Genomic DNA, 22,492 nt, shown 5'->3' on the forward strand with positions numbered 1-22,492 from the left:
GGGTTACCAAATTTCACTCCAGAATCATCTTGGCTTCCTTGCCCAGAAAGAGAAAATGGTTCCAGAAGGGGGAGGTCATTGGAGCCCAAAGTCTCAGCATCTCATCTCATGCTCCCGTGGAGGCGTGAGGGGCTGTGCATGTGATGAGGAAGAGCCTGTTGGAGCCTGTGGTGCTTGCTGCCTTTCCACTCCAGGAAGACAAAGAAAGCAGCGTAACAGGACAATGGTGGCTTGACTGTGAAGGACAGCAATATCCTGTTTGTGTTGTTATCTGAACCCTGTCCTCAGATTTGCAAGTGCAGCGACCAGTCTATCTGGGGGACTTGCCTCTTGCGTTACTTATCCAATCTGTTACCTGCTCTGATACTTTCTCTCTGGAACAGCAGGCTGTGGTTACATATACACGAAAACACTGTTTACAAGAAAACCATCGCTCGTTTTCGTATGCAATAACTGTAACAAATTACAGTGTTATCAAAATCTGAAAACAATGTGCCCAGCTTCTCAGAGGACAAAGTAAATGACAACACTGAGCTGTGATGCGTCGCCCCACCGCCACCTCCATTGCTGTCCCGAAAGAGCTGCACAAAGCACATGCGATGCCACAGTTGCAAATGGTGTATTTCTTTCTCTTTTCAGTAGCGTAATCTCAGAGTAATCTCTGAACTTCTCAGAGGTAGTCTGGTACATCAGCATCCTTGGGAGCTGTTGGTACACACACACACACACACACACACACACACAGAGTTTTGAGTGTACACTGTGAAAATGAGGTGAACAGTGAACCTCTCCTGTGCTGCCAGTGAGGAGCTAAAAAGCACAGTGGCTACAGATCATCACTGAAGGAAAGCTCTGAACTCAGTAGTACTTTTCATGGTTTACTATGTTTGATACTCACAGCCATCCTTTTCCCTGCATCTCACAGCAGCAGGAAAGACTGTTTAACCCCCATTACAGAAGCCGTAGCCATAGTATGTGTACAGTGTGGAGTGGAGGAAAGCCAGACCCTTCTGATCACAGAGCCCACACTTCCATCCAGCTGTGATAAAGGGCCACTTGGCCTCACCAAACAGAAAGCTAAGAGATGCAGATGTGCTTGGTGTACCTGGTGGAACTCCCTCCTCCTGCCCCAGCCTGTTTGTGATGCAAACAAGAGAGGAAGGACTTATTTTGGCTCCTGGTTTCTAAGGGATCAGTTCATATTTTCTTAGCCCCATGCATTTGGACAGAATACCATGGTGGCAGGAGGGCATGGCAAGCATTTTCTTCCCTACAAAGAAAGAGACAGAAAGACATCAGTGACCTACTTCCTGCAGCTGGGTCCCATCCTTTGAAATTTCCAGAACTTCCCAAAGTAGCACGAGCATTTTGAGGTGAGGATCAAGCATCCAGCACAAGAGCCTCTGGGGGATATTTCCCATTTAAGCCACAATGGGAAGATCACAGCAATATGTACAGTGATTGACAGAAAAGCCATCTAACACCTCCCAGAAGATTGTAACTCTGCAAGATGGCTTTCAGAGTGGCCAGCAAGGACTTTTGTCCTGGAATCCATATCTGTGTGTAGTTCCCTCCTGACACCAGATAGGGCTGACCTGGTGGCCAATATGAGGAATGCCAGAGTGTGGCTTCTGAGAAAAAGAGCCTAAATTATCTAAAATTCTGCGTCTTGGTATCCCATGATATGGAGTAGCCAGATCCCATGAATAGAGGATTCCATGTGGCTAGGCTTTCTCCCCATAGCCAGCATTGAGTCACTATACTGAGCAGCACACGAGTGCAGTATACTGAGCACTATACATGAATGCACTGTGCTGGATGGAGGCTGAGCTTTGCAGTCCCCCTGGTTTAGCTTGCAAACGATGCAGCCCTGGCTGACATCTTGACTGCTACTGCACAAGGCAGCCACTCCTGAACTTCTGACCTACAAAAAAAACTGTATGAAGTCCATGTTTACTGTTGTCTTAACTTGTTCACTTTGAAAGAAAGGTGTTCCAAAGCAAGAATAAGTGTGTTGTTCTAAATGGCTAGATGGCTCTCTCTAAAGAGATTTGACTTTCGTGCTAAGTCCTGGGTTTTGACTGGTTTTAGGTCACAAAAACTATGGGACGAGAGAGCCCGTTGACCAGATTAGGACTTCCCTATCCTCAGATGTGTCGCTGTAACTGAAGTGGCTATTTGCAGCCATGTAGCATCTCTGGCTTTTTACCTGACCCAACGACAACGAGAAGCGTATGTGCTGCAGCAAACAGACTTTCAGGGACAGCCAGAAAATGCCGAATCGTATTCTGATGTTATGTAACTGCGGCGGGCATGGAGGTAACTTCTCCACACAGCAGGGCAAGTCTGATCGCCGCAGCTCCTTTTGGTGTGCCCCGTGTGTGTCCCCCCGACCACAACAGCTGTCAAGCTTCCCAGGCTAGCGTGTTCGAGTTCACCATCCTAAACTTTTCACATCCTCAAACCAGTGGAAACGATGGTGTTTTCACAGGTGCCAATATCTGAGGAAGCCCTGTTTGTATGTACAACACAGCCCTTCCTGATATCTCAGGTTGATGGGCACAGAAGGTTTGGCCTCTGAGTCCCCACAGGGTTGTATTTTGGTAACTAAAACCATGTCTCTTCCTTTTCCCTACCGACCTCTGCTATCTCCTCCTCCCAACCCTACTCACCCACCTCTGTCTGCTACAGCTTCTGGAACGTTCGATTCCTCAACAGTTGCTTTCATTCTTGACTGCTATCCCCAAGTGTCCTTCTGTCCCTGGCGTGCCTTATTCCTGAGAACTAGAAAGTGTGAACCCTGGTCCCATGCCAAATAATTTCAGTTTTTTGCAGATAACTTTGATTTGTTTGACACCCTCCCCCCTAAGTAATCATAGATTTTTACGGCCCCCTTAACATAGTCACCACATAGGAATTTACAAGTTCCCTGGGAAGAGAAACATGGCACTTGACTGTGCTCAAAGATATGCCTTTGTTATGGAAAAAATATGAGTGTCTCAGTACGGGTACTATAAACGATGTCTGTTCTTTACCCTAGTGAGAGAACCTCCTCTCTTTGTTCAAGAATCGCAAAGACTCTACTGCTTATCCCCACTTCCCCCACCCCCACCCTCCATCCCAAGGAGTTTAAACACCAAAAACATTAATTCTTTTATATCTGATCTGCCCTGGATTTTAAAGTTCTAAGACATGTAAACATGAGACCCTACCTGAACCTCCCTGGGTTTGAACTAGCTCCCACTCGAACAATGCAAAGAGTTTACTCTGACCAAGTCAGTTCTGTTCTCTGCTATTACTTCCTACTACTCCTACCTAAAACTCTGAAGCCGTAGACCAGCCATGACAGGGCCAAGAGGAAGACGTGGTGACCTTAATCATCAGGCCACTCTGAGCTGCTGAACCGAGGGACACTATCAGCAGGTCCTCATGCAGACACAGCAGCAAAGGTCTCTCTCTGACTTGTCGGCTAGGCCTTACATTCACGTCCACACAGTCCCTGAACACTCCTGTTTGCCTGTATTTTTTTTCTATTATATTGGGGTTCTTATGCCTCTACCTCCTTCACCCCAACCCCTTCCAACACTCCAGGTAGGAGAGACAGTAGGTTAGTGGGGAGAAGGAGCAGTATTCTCTTCAACTACTTCCTGCTGGTTAGAGTCTTCAGGTTCCTTGGGGCAGGTCCAATCTTTGTTTCAGGATTCCTGCTTCCCATGAAACTGCATCAACAGCAACCAGCAACCAGAGGAGCAGCAGCATTCTTCCTCTCAGAGCCCCTGGCTCTCTCTGGGCTCTGGCCTTTATTCCTTCTCAGAGTCCCCAGAATCAAGCTATCTGCAGCTTGCAAAGATTACACCCCCTCATAGAGTGCACACAAGGCAAGTTGTCTGCTGCTGTGGACAATCTAAAGCAAGCCCTATCCCACACCTGGGACTAAAACAAAAACATGTTATCATAACATAACTGAGTTTTTAAAGACATCAAAACTTCCTCTACATGTGTTCTTCTTATGAGACCATGTATGTAGAGTCTAATAGCCAAGGTTTTGAGTACTGGGGTTACTAGGAGTTGGTTGTAGAACTCAGCTGAGGAAGCGCTGGGTAGCATGCATCCTCGGAGTCTTTAAATGGAGTTTGATATTTTAACTGCTCACCTCTGCTTCATGCGGGGCTTTGTTGTCACTGTCACTGAACTTGCTAGAAGAGACTCTGTAGTGCTTGCTTCTAGCACAGTGGCTCACACATGGAGGATAGTCGATTCATGTCTCTCGTTTGGTTGTATTACTGTTTCATTGGGTGGAGGTTAACTTGTGCACCAAATGTTTTCCCCCTGTGGTTTTGCCAATGTTGTAAGTTTGGTTTATTAAAATATGTCAAGGAAGAAAGGCTCCAAATTTTACCAAAGGCAAAAAAAAGGCACATGGGACTGTCACCATTTTGATGTACTAACTTTGCAAGTACCTACTTACTGACCTCCTCAGGGTCTCAGGATTAAGACTCTTTCTTCTTCTCACCAAGAAAGATGACTAAGTCCTCCCCTCCAAACTTTATACTCTGGTGGCAGAACTCCATGCTTCAAAGCCAGTAGTGCTTGTGTCATTGGTGCACCATCCCCAGATCCCATGAATATCCAGTACTGTTTGTGTTGTTGGTGCACTGTCCCCAGGTCCCATGAATAGCCAGTACTGCTTGTGTTGTTGGTGTTCCGTCCCCAGATCCTATGAACAGCCAGTACTGCTTGTGTTGTTGGTGTTCCGTCCCCAGATCCTAGGAACAGCCAGTACTGCTTGTGTTGTTGGTGTTCCGTCCCCAGATCCTATGAACAGCCAGTACTGCTTGTGTTGCTGGTGCACCATCCCCAGAACCTGTGAACAGCCTCGGTAGCTGTGAAATGCATGGGGAGCATTTGAATCTGCTCATTTTGTTCATCCCCCAGACAAACCCACAAGTGATGTTAGCCGCTGCCTACAACTTCTTGCAATTCCTTGGTCATTTTACTCTGGAAAGAAAAAGGAGAACTAGACGGTGAAGTCCTAGGAACTTCTCCTTTATCTTTAATCATCTCTCTTCTCACACTTGGGTGACAGGAACAGAGAGCAGGGACGGGGATGGTGCGAGTGATACAGAGACACGATCACACCGGTGGTTAAGACTTTCGGGGGGAAACGCAGACCACAGCCCCAGCTTCTCACTACTCGCTACCCATTAGAGTAGTTCTGTTTTTAAAAATCAAAAACTCAACTTTGGGGAGCTGGGGAGATAGCTCAGTGGGTAAAGTGTTTGCGTGCAAGCACCAGGAGGACCTGAGTTTGATCCCCAGATCCCATGTAAGAAAGCTAGGAGTGGGGGGCCCCCGCACTTGTAATCTCTGTGCTGGGGAGACAGAGACAGGCAGATCACCAGGCTCACTAGCCCTCAACCCAGCCTGCTCAGTGAGTTTATTACCAGTGAGAGACTGTCACAAAAGCAAGGTGGATCTTATCCTAAGGAATACATAGCCCTAGCTGACCTCTGGCCTCCATGGTCACATGTGTACATAAACCAGTACACATATGCACACACACACACACACACACACACACACACACACACACACACACACACTACATGTGCCCCCAAAATCTCAATTTTGAAAGTTTCTGGTAAGATTTATTACAAGAAATTACCAGCATTTCTCTGTTGTTATTGTTGTTGTTTTCTGGAGACAGGGTTTCACTGTGTAGTTCTAGCTGTCCTGGAACTCACTCTGTAGACCAGGCTGGCCTTGAACTAAGAGGTCCTCCTGCCTCAGCCTCCTGAGTGCTGGGATTAAAGGTGTGTGACACCATCACTAATTATCAGCATTTCTCTTAAACAAAGGTGATGCTATGCAGCCGAGTTGTTGTTTTTTAACACAGAGAACTGACCATTCTAAGCGCATGAATGTTACAGAGAAGAGACTTGGAACAGGTTTCAAGCATGGAAATACAAAGCCAATTGTGAAGCACTCCCTATGATTAAAGGAGCCTCCAGAGCCGCAGGTCTAAGTCACCTTTAGCTGTCCCCTAGTCCAATCCCTGGGACACCTGTCTCCAGACTAATCTTTTAATCCAAATAGCTGCCTCAGAGATGCCATTCTTGCCTTGCCTTCTGTGACTGCCCGCGACCTCCATGTATGTCGGCGACTCTTTAGCCTGTCCTTTCTACTGTGCAAGAATCTGGCTGCCACAGATGTTTACCTTCTCTGTGTCCTCAATGAGAATCTGGCCCATCAGTGGTCACTGCACACTTTCTATTTGCTCGTCTCCACACCCTGGCCTGACACACTCTCCACTCTCTTCACCTGGAATATTAACCCCTTCTTGGCTGTCCAGTTTAAGAGTCAATGCAAAGAATGGGGTTGGAAGTTGGGCGGATCTGATTTCCAGTTCTACTCCCTGCCCTTTGTGGGTTGCTAGCTGCTGCCTTCTCGTCTTCCTCGTCTATTTCAAGAGAATCTCTCCCACCAGGTTGATGCTTAGTAAATACTAAATCCCTTCTCCTGCTAGCTTCTGTGTAGCCTCACAAGATCCTGAGTTAGTGAGCCTGGATCAGGGGCTGCAGGATGAGAATGAAGTTTAGGTACAGCACAAGAGGACCTCTAGGAAAGATGTCATCACGGGTTGGCCCAGTTAGGAAGTCGCCTACCCTAGGATGAAGCTCAGAGTCCAGAGCACACAGACTCACTCCCTACCAGAGTCACGCTGAAATTTCAGCGTGGGAGGGTGGGATCCAATATAGATTGGCGGAAAAGTGCCAACCAGCTCACAGATGGGAGCAGCATTGCTGGGACTCACAGTTAAATAAAGATTTTCTGAATAACATATTTGTATAAATCATGAGAAATTTCTTTTTAAATGTCATTAAAGAAATTCAGTTCTAGAAGATCAAACCAAACCAAACCAACCAAATGCTTTGGGCATACAGTGTCTCTGCTCCTTTTAAAGAAATTGCCCCACCGGTAGACCCTTAATTATCGTGTGATGGAAACCATCTTGGACTGGTATAAGGTGGGCACTTGACCACCAGGCAGCCAAAGAGTGTCTGCGACATACGCACTTTTGAAAACAATGAGCAGAGCCAACCACATTCTCTGTCTTTCAAAAGCTGAAATTAAAATTAAAAAAAAAAAAAAAAAGAACGAGCCCATAGCAACAGGGCTAGAAATGGACTGTGCTGTGATATTATAAAATAAGCATTTGTTCTTCAGCCTTATTTCCTGGTATACAACTCCTAAGATCCTGGAACCTTCAAACTGATGCCCTTTGTACGCCAGCGAGATGATTGACGACGGGCTAGCAGCTTCTAGCAAGCTTTAAGACGGGAGTCAGTCATAGATCAGGTTGATAAGATTAGTGTGTTGGGACGTTCAGCTCCTACTCCCATCCCCCAGCCTTGGGGGACAGGGGTGCTGACAGCTAGGTTGGTCACCAGGGGCCAGGCTGAATAATAAAACTTCCCTTAGCCCCTCCCTCCCCTGAAAAGGACTGAGTTTTAGAGCTTCTAAATAGCCCAGCATGTGGAGATTCCTGAAGGATGGTTACCCAAAGAGGTTTAGAGGCTCAGCGCGCTTCCTCCCTTAATACCTTGCCCTATGAATCTCCGTATCTGCATCCGCTGTGGTACCTTTTACAATTCAGTGAATAGCGATGTTCCTCTGAGTTCTGTAAGCCATCAAAAGCACAGTCCTAACAACCATAGAGTCTAATACTGGCATCTAAACTGGGGACTGCCACAAGGCACTGAGCTTTCAGCCTGGGAGCTGATGGTATGTTCCAGTAGCCAGTGTCAGAGCTGAGCTGGTGCCTGCCTCAGTCCTGATGGCTTGGTTGGTTGGTTTCGAGGCAACACCCCATGCCCTACACATTGCTTACAGTAGAGGTCTGTGTGGGAGTATAGTACGAGAAACAGTTTGTCCTGTATCCTTAGAGGTGCTCTAAGGGACGGTTGGGGGCAGGACAAGTGAAACCTAAAAAAAGCCACAATCCAGAAGTTTAGAAACTTCTCACAGGCAGCATCAACCAGGTAGTAGAGAGAGGAAATTGAACAGAAACAGCTCGGGAAACAAGAAAGAGACAGGTAGTGGGTCCTGCATTTGACCAGTTCCTTAAGCCCTTGGGGGCTGTCTCAGTTCCTAAGACAAAAGCCCCTGTCTCCAGGAAGATTACATCCGTGCTTCCCCTCCCCCCATCCCCCTCAAAAAAAAATCCCAACTGAAACAGAGGAGAAGCACTGAGTACTTTAGTGGTAGGAAAATAAAATGTAACTGCTTTGAAAACATTGTATAAGATCATAGAACTCACAAGTCCTATTGCGCCAACGGGTCACCCTTTTCAGTAATTCAAGGTGACACCACCTCAAAGGACCAACTAACACTTTCACAGGGTACAGGGAGCAGGGAGCCTCTTAGGATTTCACCTCTGAAGACAGACACCACAGTGCCACTTAGAGGTGCCTCTAGCTGCTCAGATGATTCCGACCACATGGTGGAGTCAGATGGACTCCTGGGCGGGGTGTCCATGGTGACCCTTAGAGATGCTTCCAACCATCCCTGGTGGTGGAATTCCAAGAGCTAGAAAGAGCCTACCTAGATAATGAGGCAACAGGTGCCACCCAGGGCCCTGTGATGGGCGTGCACCTTTTATCCCTATGGCCTCAGGCAAAAAATTTAGTCTCCCCAAGACTCAGCTTGTCCTTTGAGATGGCTGTATTTAGGTGTTTGTGTGCCGGAAGCTTGGATCTCAGTGTGGTGGCGCCAATAACCAACTTTAAACAGGAAGGCCTAGGGAAGTCCTCGGGTAACTGCTGGTATGTCATCAGGGGCGATTATTGTAGTTTTCCTGAGAGCTCAAGTTAGTTCTAGAAAAGACAGGTTGTTCCTATGTCGGCCTTGCACGGTAACTTTCTGTTCTCACTGTGTGATTGCTCTCACATTTCCTCCCATCCTTGTGAGACCATCCACTATGAGGACATCCGTTGGAGGCGCCCTCGCCAGAGTTGGCTGTGTGGACTTCTAGCCTCCCAAGCTGTGAGCTAACGATGCCTCCTTTCGTGGTGAAGAATGCAGCTTCAGGTGTTTCATGACAGGGAATTTGACTAGCACAGTGACAGATAATCGCTGAAGCCACTTCTGGGAAAAATAAACAAACAGAAAAGCATGATCTTCTAAGAAAAGCCCTTCCGGGTAGGTTAGAAAAGGAGGCAGCCTGGAAGGAGAAAGGATGTACTGTAGAGTCAGGGACCTTGGGTTTGAGCCCTGACCCTCACCGGCTGGGCAAGCACAGCAGCTCACCTGACTATTTATCTAGCACTAGCTCAGGAAACAAGGAGTTTGATTTATTCTTGTCACAAGGACATTTTCATTATAAATTCTGTGATCTATAAGAGCGCTATACACCTCTCTGTCTGTGATTACAATGGCTCTTTCTACCTGTGCTTGAATCGTATATATATATATATATATATATATATATATATATATATATATATATGGAGATGTCATAATAAAACCCTTTTTTCCCCTACGAAAACAAACAGTATGTGCTGATAAAAATGTTTGGCCCCCATCCCCTGTCTTGCATTGGTGTTTCCTTCTCTATGAGGGAAGAGCCATCAGTACACAGATCTGGCCTTTCCTTCATGTCCACTCCTGTCCCCTCACAACCCGCCCCATGTTTCTCTCTCCCTTCAGGAAGATAAAATGGCTTCTCTGTTGATAAATGTGAAGAAAGCAAACAGCTGTGTGAAGATCAGCTCCTGTTTTCTTATTGGAGGCAGATCTGCTTGCAGAAAGTGAGGTGGTTTTTTTTTTCCCCCTCTCCAATCCCAAAGTCAGGCTTCCTACGTGGGCAGTGTCTCCTTCCTCACCCGCCATAGGTCAGAGCCTCACACTGTGTGCCATCTTTATCAGGGATAAAAGTGACTATTTTTAGCTCCCCATCTGCCCCTGGCTTGTCACACAACCTCTGGTTGTTCACTGAGGCTATTTCCACTTTTCCAGGACCAGGGATTAGTCATCCCGGTTGGTCTGGGACCAAGGGCTTTCCTGGAATGAAGATGGTGAGTAAATAAGGACAGTTTCCCCCCCCCCCATGGGCCAGCATGGGTGGTCACTCCCCAGGACACAGAGGGAGATAACATATCTCTGTTTCCCTTGCAGATGGATGGAACCCAATGGCTGAGGTCTATCCAATGAGATGTAGGTGGGAGTCGGGTCTTATAACATCCCTCTTCATCCTCCCGGCCCACTTCCTCCTCACTTACATGCCTGAAGATTGAGATCTCTAAGAGAGTAGAGCCATTTATTGACAGGACCGAAAGGCCCTGTAGCCTCGGCAGGAGGAAAGCCTCACGACCCATCTCAGACAGGATGAGAATGGATCAGGCTTGAAATGCAGTAAGCCCTTCAGCCAGGCAGGTCTGGATGGAACCTAAGCTCCCCCAGGTACTAACTGGGTACTGGTGGAACAGTCAATGAACTGCTCTGAGCCTCAGTTATTTGGGATGTTAAACTGCCGCGTAGTCAGTAAAGATGAAATTAAAATATGCAAGGAGAGTTTTAGCAGAGAGGCTGCCACTGGCAAGCACCAATAAATGCCAGAAGACACTAAATAACAAGATCAAAATATATTAGCCCCTGTGCTGCCTTCTTGCCTTCCGCCCCACCCCAGACTTAGCTCTTTGAAGGCTGAGGTGTGGGCTTTGTAAAGGTTCAGCTTCGCATGCCAGCTTATCGGGACAGTGCAGCAGGATTCATAATAAGCCTCTGTCTTAACCGGCCTTCCATTTTCTCTGTAGCCATCCAGATTGTTTCTCTTTCAAAACAGGAGCTGTCTGGCCAAGGTAAAATATGTCTCAGGATAGTTTCATGTTGAGTTTTTCCTGTTTTAAACCCAAGTCCCTATAAAACAGTCACAGCTCTTAATTTTGACTAATTTTTTTTCACAAATATAAAAATAATCCTTATTATTAAAAACTAAAAAGAAAATTAAGCCCCGGTGGTTTATATAAAGGGAAGAATGCAGTGATTCAAAGAGTTTAGATTGAAGTGTTTGCCTATTATTTCTGGGTGATGCTGGAATTCTCGCTGTTTCGAATGAAGTAGTGAGGTTCTAGAACTCTACCTGAATCTTTCCCCATCCCAAAACTTGGCCACATCTCCCTCAAACTGGCGGACAGTTCGCTTCACCCCTCTTTTCTCAAGATCCACTGCTTTCTGTATGTGAGTTGAACAGAAAAACCATTTGTATTGAAAACTAGCTCGTGATAACTTGCTGTGGTGACAGGGCATGCTTTTCTAAGGCTGGAAGAGCTTGAGTGGGGTACAGCCCTAAGCCCGGCCCCTCAGGAGGCTTCCACAGACTGAGCTAGGCAGGCAGTTAACAGCTGTCAGGATGCTAAGTATGAGCAAAGAGAAGCGGAAGAGGCTGTGGAGGAGAAGAGAGAGAGCCTTTCCTGTAGGGTGGTGAGAGGAGAGCTTGAGGAGAGAGAAGAAGTGAGTCCAGACAGAGCGAGCTCTTGACGCTAAGACTCAGGCAGGGAGGGCGTGAAGGGAGAGCATGGGCAAAGTGCTAAAGCCAGGATGAGTAAAGTGTGGTGTCCAAAGGACGTGGCAGCTGATGTATAGGGCCAGGTGAAAGTAGGAGATGAATCCGGAAGCAAAGATGGAGGTGGCTTCATGAGGGTGGCGGCAGGCGAGCTCTCGGGAGGAAAGGTAGGATACATCTAGACGTACATCAATAAAAACGTCTCGTAGGCCAACATTTTATAAATTATGAGAACTGGGTATTTTCTGGTCCGTGCTATTTCCAGGAAGCACACTTAGTGTAGAAGAAAAACAATGGCTTGCTCTCTCTCTCCCAGGGACGTGTAGCTGGGACATTCATTTTCCATTGACAGAAGAGAGTGCCTACCCTAACCCTAAACAAAGGAACTCGAGGCGCTGAGCCATTGTCCTGTCAGGAAAGTTAGAGTCCCAGTCACATGTCGACATGCTTGTTTATGTAGAGCTGTCTTCAAGCAGGCTGGACAGTAGCGGGAAGTGAGAGGAAATCACACTCTCAGGTTTTTCTTACTAACTTCCTCCTTGGGCATTGAACCCGAGGTGGTGGTGGCGGTGGTGGGGTTGTCACATAAAGGTAAACCAGGATATGTGGGGCGAAGGCAGTGAACAAAGCTTATATGTGTGTGCCATTAGTGCTTTAAAGCATCCGCTGCTTGCTACAAACAAAGCCAGCTGATTAAAGTTCTCTTAGAGGAAATTCGTAGGGGGACGGCTTCATTTGGTGCTGTAAACGCAAAGCCTCACCATAGTAGGTTCTGTGGTGTATTGAAAGTTCTCGGCAGCAAATTAAACAGCACTGAAGTAACTCTTAACATCAGTCTGTAGTGGGCGGAGCCTCTGAAGCAGGACTTGAGTCTTTAGATGGTGAGTCGAGTTAGTCACATGCAGCTTCGGCTGGAATCCAACAAGGACAAGAAATCTTAAAGATTTCTCAAAAGAAATATTCCCTTCTCAAAAAAATTTTTGTAACTTTTTTTTTTGGCTTAGATTTATTTTATTATTATTTTGTGTGCATGAGGTTCTTGCACTACATGCATGCCTGATGCCCAAGGAGGTGCTGAATTTACATGTAGGAACTGGTACTCGAACCCGGGTCCTCTGCAAGAACAAGCGCCATTAATCACCGAACCATTTTATCCCTACTACTTCTCAAGTCCCTGGAATCTGTGACTTGCTAGGACATGGGACTAGATGCTAATTGTGGTTAGTGGATTAACAAGTTTGAAATGGGAGAAGCCAGTGGGAGGGATATTTGTTTTTTGAAGGCAAAATATAAAGCTAGGACTATTTTGCACCTTTTTTAAAAAGGTCAAGACAGTTCTGTCTATTTGTCTGTCTGACTGTCCATCTGTCTGTCTGTCTGACCGCCCATCCATCCACCCACCTATCCATCTAGTATATATATATATATATATATATATATATATATATATATATATATATGTGTGTGTGTGTGTGTGTGTGTGTGTGTGTGTGTGTGTGTGTGTACATATTATACATAAGATTATATATATGATATATATATATCTGTAAACTCAATTTTCTTAACCAATATATTTTTTTACGAACTTATTAACCAAGCGTATGTCCACTAACCAAAACAATAGGAAAAGATGATTAAAGAATAACAAAACTGTAATGATATCAGTTCTGAGGAACGATTCTCCTAGCATAATCAGCAGGATTTTTTCTGCTGGAACCTGGAGTAACCAGAACCCGGGACCTCAGCAGGAGCCTGGAGCCCTGAAGCCTTCCCTCGAGTGGTTCTCTCTAGGAGCATCTCAAAGTGGAGCAATGAGCAGCCAAAACTATCCCAAGTCTCCAAAGGCCCCGCCTCCAGTTCTGGGCTCATTTATATATCTCCTCCCAGAGTCTGCTCACGGGATCTTTTCAGCTGGCAACAATCAAGCTCCTACACGAGGTGGTTGCTCTTCTAGTGGATTAACCTCACCTGTCCTCACAAGACCATTCCGATCTCTCCTTCATATATCTGACTAAAGGATATATTTTCAAAGGAGACTAAAATAATACCTAGAATGTAAGAAAATTCACTTTAGTATTTAAATTGTATTAATCAAGCACTATCCTAGGTATAGAAGATGCTTTCCAAAAGGTAGCCAAATGGGTATTGTGGTTAAATTAATGAATAAACGCTGGCTTAAGACATTCAAACAATTTTAAAGTATACAAACAAAAAAAAATTTGCTTCCATATTCCTCAGTCTTTGACTCTCACCTAAGGTAAATGCTTCTGTGTGCCACTTAAATTATTCCAGATTCTTTTCCAACAACAGTCAAACAGCATATATTTTTTTTAAAAAATGAGGATTACTTTGTCCATATTGTTCTCCAAACGGCTTTATTGTGTGTGTGGCCATTGTTCTTTTCAGTAATTAAGGAGTGACTTCATGCTTTTTTAAAATGAAATCATCGTCAAGCTTTGAACTTATTTACTTTACCACTCACGATCCTATTGGTAAACACAGAGAGAATTACTTTCAAATACACCAAGTGTCTATGTAACAGAGTTTGCTATGATAGGTCGTTGTCCAAAAGCTTTAAAAAGAATGATAAACACTGTATTTATACAGCACAGAAGCCTGAAACATGAAGGAAGTCATTAAGCTCGCAGGACACTCCGTCCGCTTCTCAGCCTGGTGTCGTCCCTCAAGATCCAATGACTGCCGTGGTCCCCTGGGAAAGGAAAGGGCATTGAGAGGAGGAAGACGCTTGCTGTGGAGAAAATAATGGAAGGAAAAGAGGCAGGAAAGTGACAACCCACAGGGGAAGAAGCAAGAATGAGGGAGTGGAACATTTACAGGGAGGCAACTCTGTCCCCATGGAGGAAGCCACAGGGGCATGGGGCACTCGGCTCCAGGGACCGCATGAGATCATGGAGCCATTTCCCCCACAAGGGTAATTTGTTGCCAAAATAAAATAGAAAAGGCCAAGCCAGAAAGTTTCTAGGTAGGAAAGACGTTGCCAACAGTGACTAAGTCCTGGTAATGGCCTCAGAAGTGACAAGACTCAAAGCAGAAGAAAAAGGCATTTGGCAAAGGAAGAGGCTGGTTTTCTACTGTCGGACTCGGGATGGAGGTTGGGGGGGGGGGAACAGCACATTCTACATCCAGGTTGTGCTCAGTTGTCTTCACCTGGGAGAATCTAATTTGCATCTGTAATCCCACATGAAAAAGAGTCTGAGAATAATTGCCTTCAATTTTTCAGTAGGGAGAGATTGGAATTGATACTCAGGGCAGATTCATCACACCCGTGCGCAGCACAGAGGCCAGTGGAGGCCTGTGTGGAAACGGCGATGTGTAAATAGTGTAATGAGGAGGCGTGGCTTCCTCCCAATTACTGCAACTCAAGCAGGAAGTTCTACCTCACTACTTTTTGTGGTTTTATTTTTTTGCTTCGAGGTTTTGTTTGTTTGTTTTCTCCCCCCTCTACTCTGGCTCCTTTTCCAGGTGGATAATTCTCATTACTGAAATAGCACAGCACTAAGCAGGCCGCGTGATCTCTGGATGGCACTAGGGCAGATGACAAACATTGCTGACCTGCTACCAACATGAAACCAGAGTCAGCTAATGCCCTCTTCCTGGGAAGAAGACCCAGACTCTGGGGACAAACGTTGACCCCCAATAAAAATCAAAACATGTGATCTCTTCTTAGCGCTCAGCTTTTAATCTCTTAATTGAATGAACAAAGGGACGCCATTCTTTTGGGTTTAAGAGTTAGCATTTCAAACAGACCTGCCAGTGAGATACTGGGAAGACATTGCCTAGCATTGCCAGGTGGAAGCTGGGCCCTGATGGGAGAAGGCATAGACTCTCAAGCCAATTATAGCTTTAGTTGCTTAGTAGTTAAGCAACGTTAAATGATGTTAGGCACAAAGCAGTGACCGAGTTCCAACACCATCCTCCTCCAAGATGCTAGTTTGCTCAGAAATGAATGCAGGCTCGCAAACAAAGATAGGCTCATAGGTTCAAAGGTCACCTAATAAGGTACAGATAAATACTCTGCAGAGGTGAAACGTAAAAGCTCTTGAATGTGTTGAATTTAAATACTATAAAACTGTGTCCATTGTAAGTGCCCAATTATCTGTTTATACTTTTATTTTTTATTTATACGTATTCAAGTGTGTCTGTGTGTATATGCACATGAGCCTGTGTGTATATGTACATGTGCCTGTGTGTATATGCACATGTGCCTGTGTGTATGTGCACATATGTGTGCAGGTGCCTGAGGAGGCCAGAGAAGGGTGTCAGGTCCCCTGAAGGTGGTTGTGACTGACCAGATGTGAGTGCTGAGAGCTCAATTCAGGTCCCCTGGAAGAGCAGCCAGCACTATTAGCCACCGAACCATCTCTCACGCCCTTTAATTATTTCTAAATTTAATTTAATTTTTTCCTCTAGCACCTATTTATTGATTTTTCAGTTAGCATAGAGAGTAACCAGTTATACCACGACTGCTTTCTCATTCATTCCCTCCCTCTCACCCTCCCTCTCACCCTCCCTCTCACCCTCCCTCTCACCCTCCCTCTCACCCTCCCTCTCACCCTCCCCATCAGGCTCCCTTCCTTTCCCTCATGAACCCGCTTATGCTTGCTCGCTTGCTTGCTTTTCCAATTTTTTAAATTGATTTTTTGTGAGTTTCCCATCATGCACCCAAGTCCTGTTCATCTTCCCATCCCCTCATACCCACCTTCTGCTCTTGCAACCTCCCCCCAAAAGAAACACACACACACACACACACACACAGAGAGGGGGGGGGGAGGGAGAGAATAAGAAAATACTCATGTGACATACTTATCCCACAGTGTCCCACAGTATATCTCTCTGTCCACACATCTTCACTTGCAAAATGTTCATTGCAATGAGTCATTGGTCAGGTTTGATGTCTCTGGCTTCTGTGACACCATAAATATTGGATGCTCATCAGGACTTTATGGTAGGTAGTTTTTCTTCCCGTCCCTTAGCTCCCAGAATAACGACTCATGAGACTCATTAAATATTATACAAATACCTAGGCCAAATCGCTAGGCTCTTCTCTGACTGGCTCATAACGTAAAATAACCCACTATACTAATCTGCATTCTGTCACGTGGCTGCTTACTCCAACCACGTGTCTATCTTTCTAACATCTTGGTTGCTGAATCCTAAGCATCTCTCTCTTTCTTTCCCAGAATCCCTCTGCCTACCTGGTCCACCTCTTATTTCCTGCCTAAGCCATAGGTTTTTTTAATTGACAGGTGTTGCATCCATTCAATACCCAAGAGGTTCCTTCTAGGGGACTGCTCTGGGTTATCCAGTTGCTGCCCTTTGTCATGAAGACCCTGCAGTTTCGGATCAGCAGGACTGACCCTTTCCCAGGTCCCAATCATTTGCAGATGATATAAATTTGGGAGTGGACCAATTCAGAGTCCTGGATCTGGGCCTGGGGGGTAGCTGAGCTGGTCCCTTAGCCGCAACACCAGGGTGCATTCTCCGGTACTGCTCCAGCTAGGCCACCCAGTGCTGCCCTTGGCAGGAGGCGGGGCCATTTCTCGTGCCCACACCCACACCTCCAGAGCTGCCCAGTTAAGATGCAGGGTCTACTTTCCAAAGTGCTGCAGCCTTCCCCGGGCTGGGCCAGCTCACCCACTCTCCCACTCTCTGGGATCGCGCACCCAAGCCTTCACCGTCAGGGCTGCTCCACTGTGCTGTCCAGGTGAAGCGCTGGGCCCGCTCTCCCAAGTACGATAGCCAATGAGGGGACAGGAATAGATCTCCCACTCTCATGTTCTCAAGGGCAAGTATCTTGACTGCTGCAGGAGGTGTGTGTGTGTGTGTGTGTGTGTGTGTGTGTGTGTGTGTGTGTGTGTGAACACCACTCCTGCACCTGCTACCTCAAAGCAGAGAAATGCTGGCTTATCTGCGCCCCTTCCACCAGGCCCAACTCTACTGCGCTGCCCAGGCAAGTTGCAGGGCCTGCTCTCCTGAGTGCTACAGCCCTCGAGTGGTAGGCCCAGCTCACCCCTTCTCATGACTCTGGGGTCAGCTCTCCTGACTGCCTCTGGTGGTGAGGAGCTAGGTGGGCAGAGGGTCACCCTCCCCCCAGGCCACCTCACTGGCAGAATGACAAAGGAGTGGTGGGACCAGCTCTCCCTCCCTCACACGCTTGGGGCCAGCTGGCTCACCTGCACCCCCTCCCACCAGGACCAGCTCTACAAAAAATACTGCTGCAGGTGAGAGGTGGGGCGCTCAGCCAGTGAGGGGTGGCTGGTTCTGCATATACCCTGAACACCTACCTGGTCCCCAGCAGCTGCCCTGACCAGGACATCCTCATGTTCTCTAGTGCTAATATGAGGTATGGACATCAACGCTGACCCCTGCCACTGCCACTGCATATCCATGGACACAGTTCCTTCTCTCTTCATAATGTTCAAGATGCTTCACTTCTCTTTCTCTCTCATCTGTCCACCCCGTACTTACACACTGTGGTGGCCCCGTGGCTGGCGGGCCCCTGGGTGACAGCCTCAGTGGCGGCAAATGGGTGTCTGTCTCCCAAGGGCGGGTCTGTGGGTGGCACAGCAGGACGAAGGTCTTTGTCTTCCTCCTCACACACCGCGCTGCCTGGATTTGATTTGATTTGATTTTTTTTGAGTCCTAAGCATAAAATTGCTTTGGCCACCAAGCCAGGCATCAAGCTAGGATGAACAAAGGACTGCCAACTGCTCTGCACCTGACTGATATAAGAGGTAGCTGGATTTAGTGTTACACACTTCTAATCCTAGACCTCAATTACTTTCAATAAATAGCAGGGTTATATAACCAAAACCTGGATTTAGAATTTTTCGTTACCTTTAAAATTACCTCCTTTCTTTGATAGTAAATTTCAATTTGACCCTTAGCTCCAGGCAACCACTAACCTAATATCTGTCTCCATACATGTAAATAAAATACAATCACAACAGCCTCTTCTGTGACCTGGCTTCTGTCAGTTAGCATTGTGTTCAGCTATTAGGAATAACACAGTGAACATTGCATGCAAGTCCTTGCATAGCCGATTAATTTTATCTCCCTGTCCAAGTCCTGTTCAATGCTTGTTACTGCCTTTATTTTTGGCGTCAGCCGTGCCAGTGGGAATGAAAAACATAAGAAGCGAGGCTGGAGAGACAGCTCAGTGGTTAAGAGGACGTGTTGCTCTTGCAGAGGACCAGGTTCAGTTCCCAGCACCCACATGGTGGTTCACAGCTATCTGTAACTCTGCTTCCAGAGGATCAGACATCCTCTTCTGACCTTCATAGGGCCCAGGCTTGCAGGCGACCCACAAATATACAAGCAGGCAAAATGCTCATGTACACAAAAAATAAAATAAATGTTTTAAAAGCGATTGTCATGGCTTTAACTTACATTTTTTTCAATGTATATGTTTGTATGATTATTAAAAAGCCCATTATACTTTTAATGAAATATTTATTTAAATCTTGTTGGCATTTTTAAAAAATCTATTTTATTTGGGTTCTTATATCTCTGTCTCCCTTCCAACTTGCCAACACTAGGTAGGAGAGAAAGAAGATTAGACTTAGAGGGGAAGGGGAGTAGACCTCTTTAGACTACTTCCTGCTGATTAAGGCTGCTGGATTCCGTTCTTGGTTGTCAGGGTACCTCCTGACAACAACAGAAGCCAAGAGAGCAGCAGAGGGAGTAGCAGCCACCTCTTTGAAGCAGCCTGATCTCTCTCCAGGCTCTGGAATTTTTCGCCTCTGAAAACTTCACAGAATTCCAACTGTCAACTAGCCTCAGCTGGCATAAATCATGCCCGTGCTAGTGCACCAGGCACCTGCTCTCAAGCAGCCTCTTATCCCACACCTGGGATTAAAACAAACACATATTCACATAACATAACTGGGCTTTTAAGAAACCAAGATTCTCACTACATCTCCTCCTTTCAGTCAAAAAACAAAACAAAACAAACAAACAAACAAACAAAGCCTTTCCTCTGATATCAATAAACTATATAACTAGAACTATTATGAGAATTATCAAATAAGAATGATATTTACAGGGTCCCAGTCCATGTGTATTTGGCAACCTTGGAGAAAGTATTCCACTCTCTCTCCTATCTTGGTGAGTCCAAAGTTCTGTACCTAAATCACTTTCTTACCATAACTCACATTTACCAACCTAAAAGCATCTTTTTAGACCCTAAAACATTTTCTTAGATTCTAAACGACTTAAACTTTTATGTCTTTAATCTTTAATAAGGAAAACTGTAAGATAATAACAATCTAGTCTTCAACCCACCAAAGACCTGAGAAGGATAAATATTACCTGAGGAAACAAGAAGCACAGAGCAAGCAGCTTCCAAAACTGTAGAAATGACAGAGATTGCTGGCTGCCTGGACAGTCACGCAAGATTTCTCTGCAATGTTGTGGCATCCATCTTCAGCCTACAGGCTCAGAATATCTGACAGACCTTTCTGTGAAGCAGGAATTTTCTTCAAGATTTAAAGAATTACCTTAAGATCTGTTGACCACTTTTTGATTGGATTAAATTTTCTTATTGTTGATTTATGAGAGTTCTTTCTATGTTGTGGAAACCAGCCCCTCATTAGGTATATACCTTGGAAATATTTTATTCCAGTGTATGAATTTTCATTTTAAGAAGGATCTCTTAAGATGCAAAAGCTTTTTAAAATTGTTTTTAATTTATTGATTGTGCTCTTGATGAGATCGACACACCCGTTAGTTCCCCCATGGGTTGTGGCATGAAAACATACATTTTCCTCAGTCTTCTTTGCTTTATCGCCAAAGCTGCTCAAAAACATTTTGCTGAAGAGAACGAGTGGCAAGGCTTTCAGATGGTCACAGCTGCAGCATTCACTTTGGATAAGGGATCAGGGGAGATAAAACACAGCTCAAAATTTATTGTGAGAGGAATGTTGCACCAAACGTAAAGTGAAATCAGTACCAACAGGAAGTTGAAGGAGTAGGAAGAAAGGAGGATGTTAGCACTTAGCATCACTGATTCTTTCTGGAGCTAACTGGAAAACATCAGAAGCCTTTTGAAAGACCCTGAGTCCAAGAGGGCTGACAGGAACGCAATTGCCTCACCTTGGCTCTGGTATGCACCCACTACCATAAAGTGCTATGAGATGAGAAGGGTCCATAAATAATAAAAAAGGGGGGGAGGGGCGGAACACGGTACTTAGTATTATTGTGATGTATTATTATTATTATTATTATTATTATTATTATTATTATTATTATTTTGTCAGTATAACAAAATATCTGGAGATCTGTAAAGAAAGAGGCTTATTTGGCTGCACATGAACCTGGAAGTGCAAGGTGGGGAGGTGACATTGGGTGATGTTTTCTTGTTTCCGGTGCCCCAAGACAGCAGGGCGGCTCTCACAGGGCTTGTTTTTCCTTCTGCTTGTAAAGCCGCCAGGATTCTGTCTCCACTCAATGGATGCCTTTCATCACAGTTTTTTTCCCAGAAGCCCCGTTTCTAAGCATCACAGTCAGGTTTAAGTTTCCACCCCACCCCACCCCCACTTAACACTTCTTACTAGGGGGCTGGATTTTTACACACACACATTATTGGGTGAGACTCAAATCTTACCTGTGGTGTTCAGCTGAGGAGTATCTCCCGTGTGCTCATCTATCCAGGCCCTTCATGCTTAGTTCCTGGCACTGTTTGGGATGGGTATAGATGCTCAGAAGGTGGAGCCTTCTTTGATGGACTAAGAATATCACTGTCAGCCTGGTCCTACTCCTGTTCTCTCTCATGCTGTATGCGGATACAAAGGCGACCAGACAGCTTTCTGCTCCTCCTCCTCCTCCTCCCACGCTTTCCCTGGCTGTTGATGGTACCACTTTTTATTCTTCCTACATTAGTCAACACGATAAATTATTACGGCAGTAGTTTTCTTTTTTTTTTTCTTCTTTTTTAAAAAAATTTTTTATTAATTTATTCTTGTTACATCTCAATGGTTATCCCATCCCTTGTATCCTCCCATTCTTCCCTCCCTCCCAGGCAGTAGGGGTTTTTTTGGTTTTTTTTTTTTTTTGGTTTTTTTTTTTTTTTTTTTTTTTTGGTTTTTTGAGACAGGGTTTCTTTGTGTAGCCTTGGCCATCCTGGACTCACTTTGTAGACCAGGCTGGCCTTGAACTCACAGCGATCCGCCTGCCTCTGCCTCCCGAGTGCTGGGATTAAAGGTGTGAGCCACCACGCCCGGCTGGCAGTAGTTTTCTTTAACCAGCTAGTTCCCAAAGGACAGACACAAAGACTCTGGTTTATTTTTAGGTTGCAAGCACTATGCTGGGCAGAATCTGAGCCATTCTAATCCTAACATCCTTAAAACCCACACATGAACCAATCCTTTGCCAGTCTGATGACTCCTGGGGTGGATTCTCTTCCCACAGTATCTCCCGCCATGCTATCCTCCTGTGCTTTCCCCCTCTCCCCCCATGCCGAAACTCCCCCCTTCCACTTCCTGTCCTTCTTCCCAGCTGATTGGCCAAAAAGCTCTTTATTGGCAACTGCTACACCCACTCAAGGCATTCCTGCACACCTGGGTGCCGCCTTCCCCTGCCAGTGTGGATTCTACCCATCTGGAACTATAAGCCCAAATGAAACTCTTAGGAGATAAGAACGCAGAAAAGGGGTTTGGGGATTTAGCTCAGTGGTAGAGTGCTTGCCTAGCAAGCGCAGGGCCCTGGGTTCGGCCCTCAGCTCTGGGGGGAAACAAAACACACACTGAAGAAATGTATGTGGACAGTAGAGCCCTGGTTTGTGAGTTTCAGAGGGGGAAACCCTTTGTGCTGGCTAATCTTATGTCAGCTTGACACACATACTGGAGTTATCTGAAGGAAGGAAAACTCCTTTGGAGAAAATGCCTCCATAAGATCCAGTTGTTAGGCATT

At 45.8% G+C, this 22,492-nt stretch overlaps 1 long non-coding RNA gene across 1 annotated transcript; it reads right to left on the reverse strand.

Annotated features, from left to right (window-relative positions):
* Nucleotides 1-20,290: 20,290 nt before the first annotated feature.
* On the reverse strand, nt 20,291-21,983 carry LOC311609013. Its single transcript, XR_014783230.1, has 3 exons — nt 21,943-21,983; nt 21,189-21,253; nt 20,291-20,446 (listed from the first exon to the last, which is right to left on the reverse strand). It is a non-coding gene; the product is annotated as an uncharacterized lncRNA (long non-coding RNA).
* Between the last annotated feature and the right edge of the window lie 509 nt (nt 21,984-22,492).

The sequence above is a fragment of the Acomys minous genome (genome assembly GCF_964271855.1).
Source record: "Acomys minous genome assembly, chromosome: 11".
NCBI lineage: Eukaryota > Metazoa > Chordata > Mammalia > Rodentia > Muridae > Acomys > Acomys minous.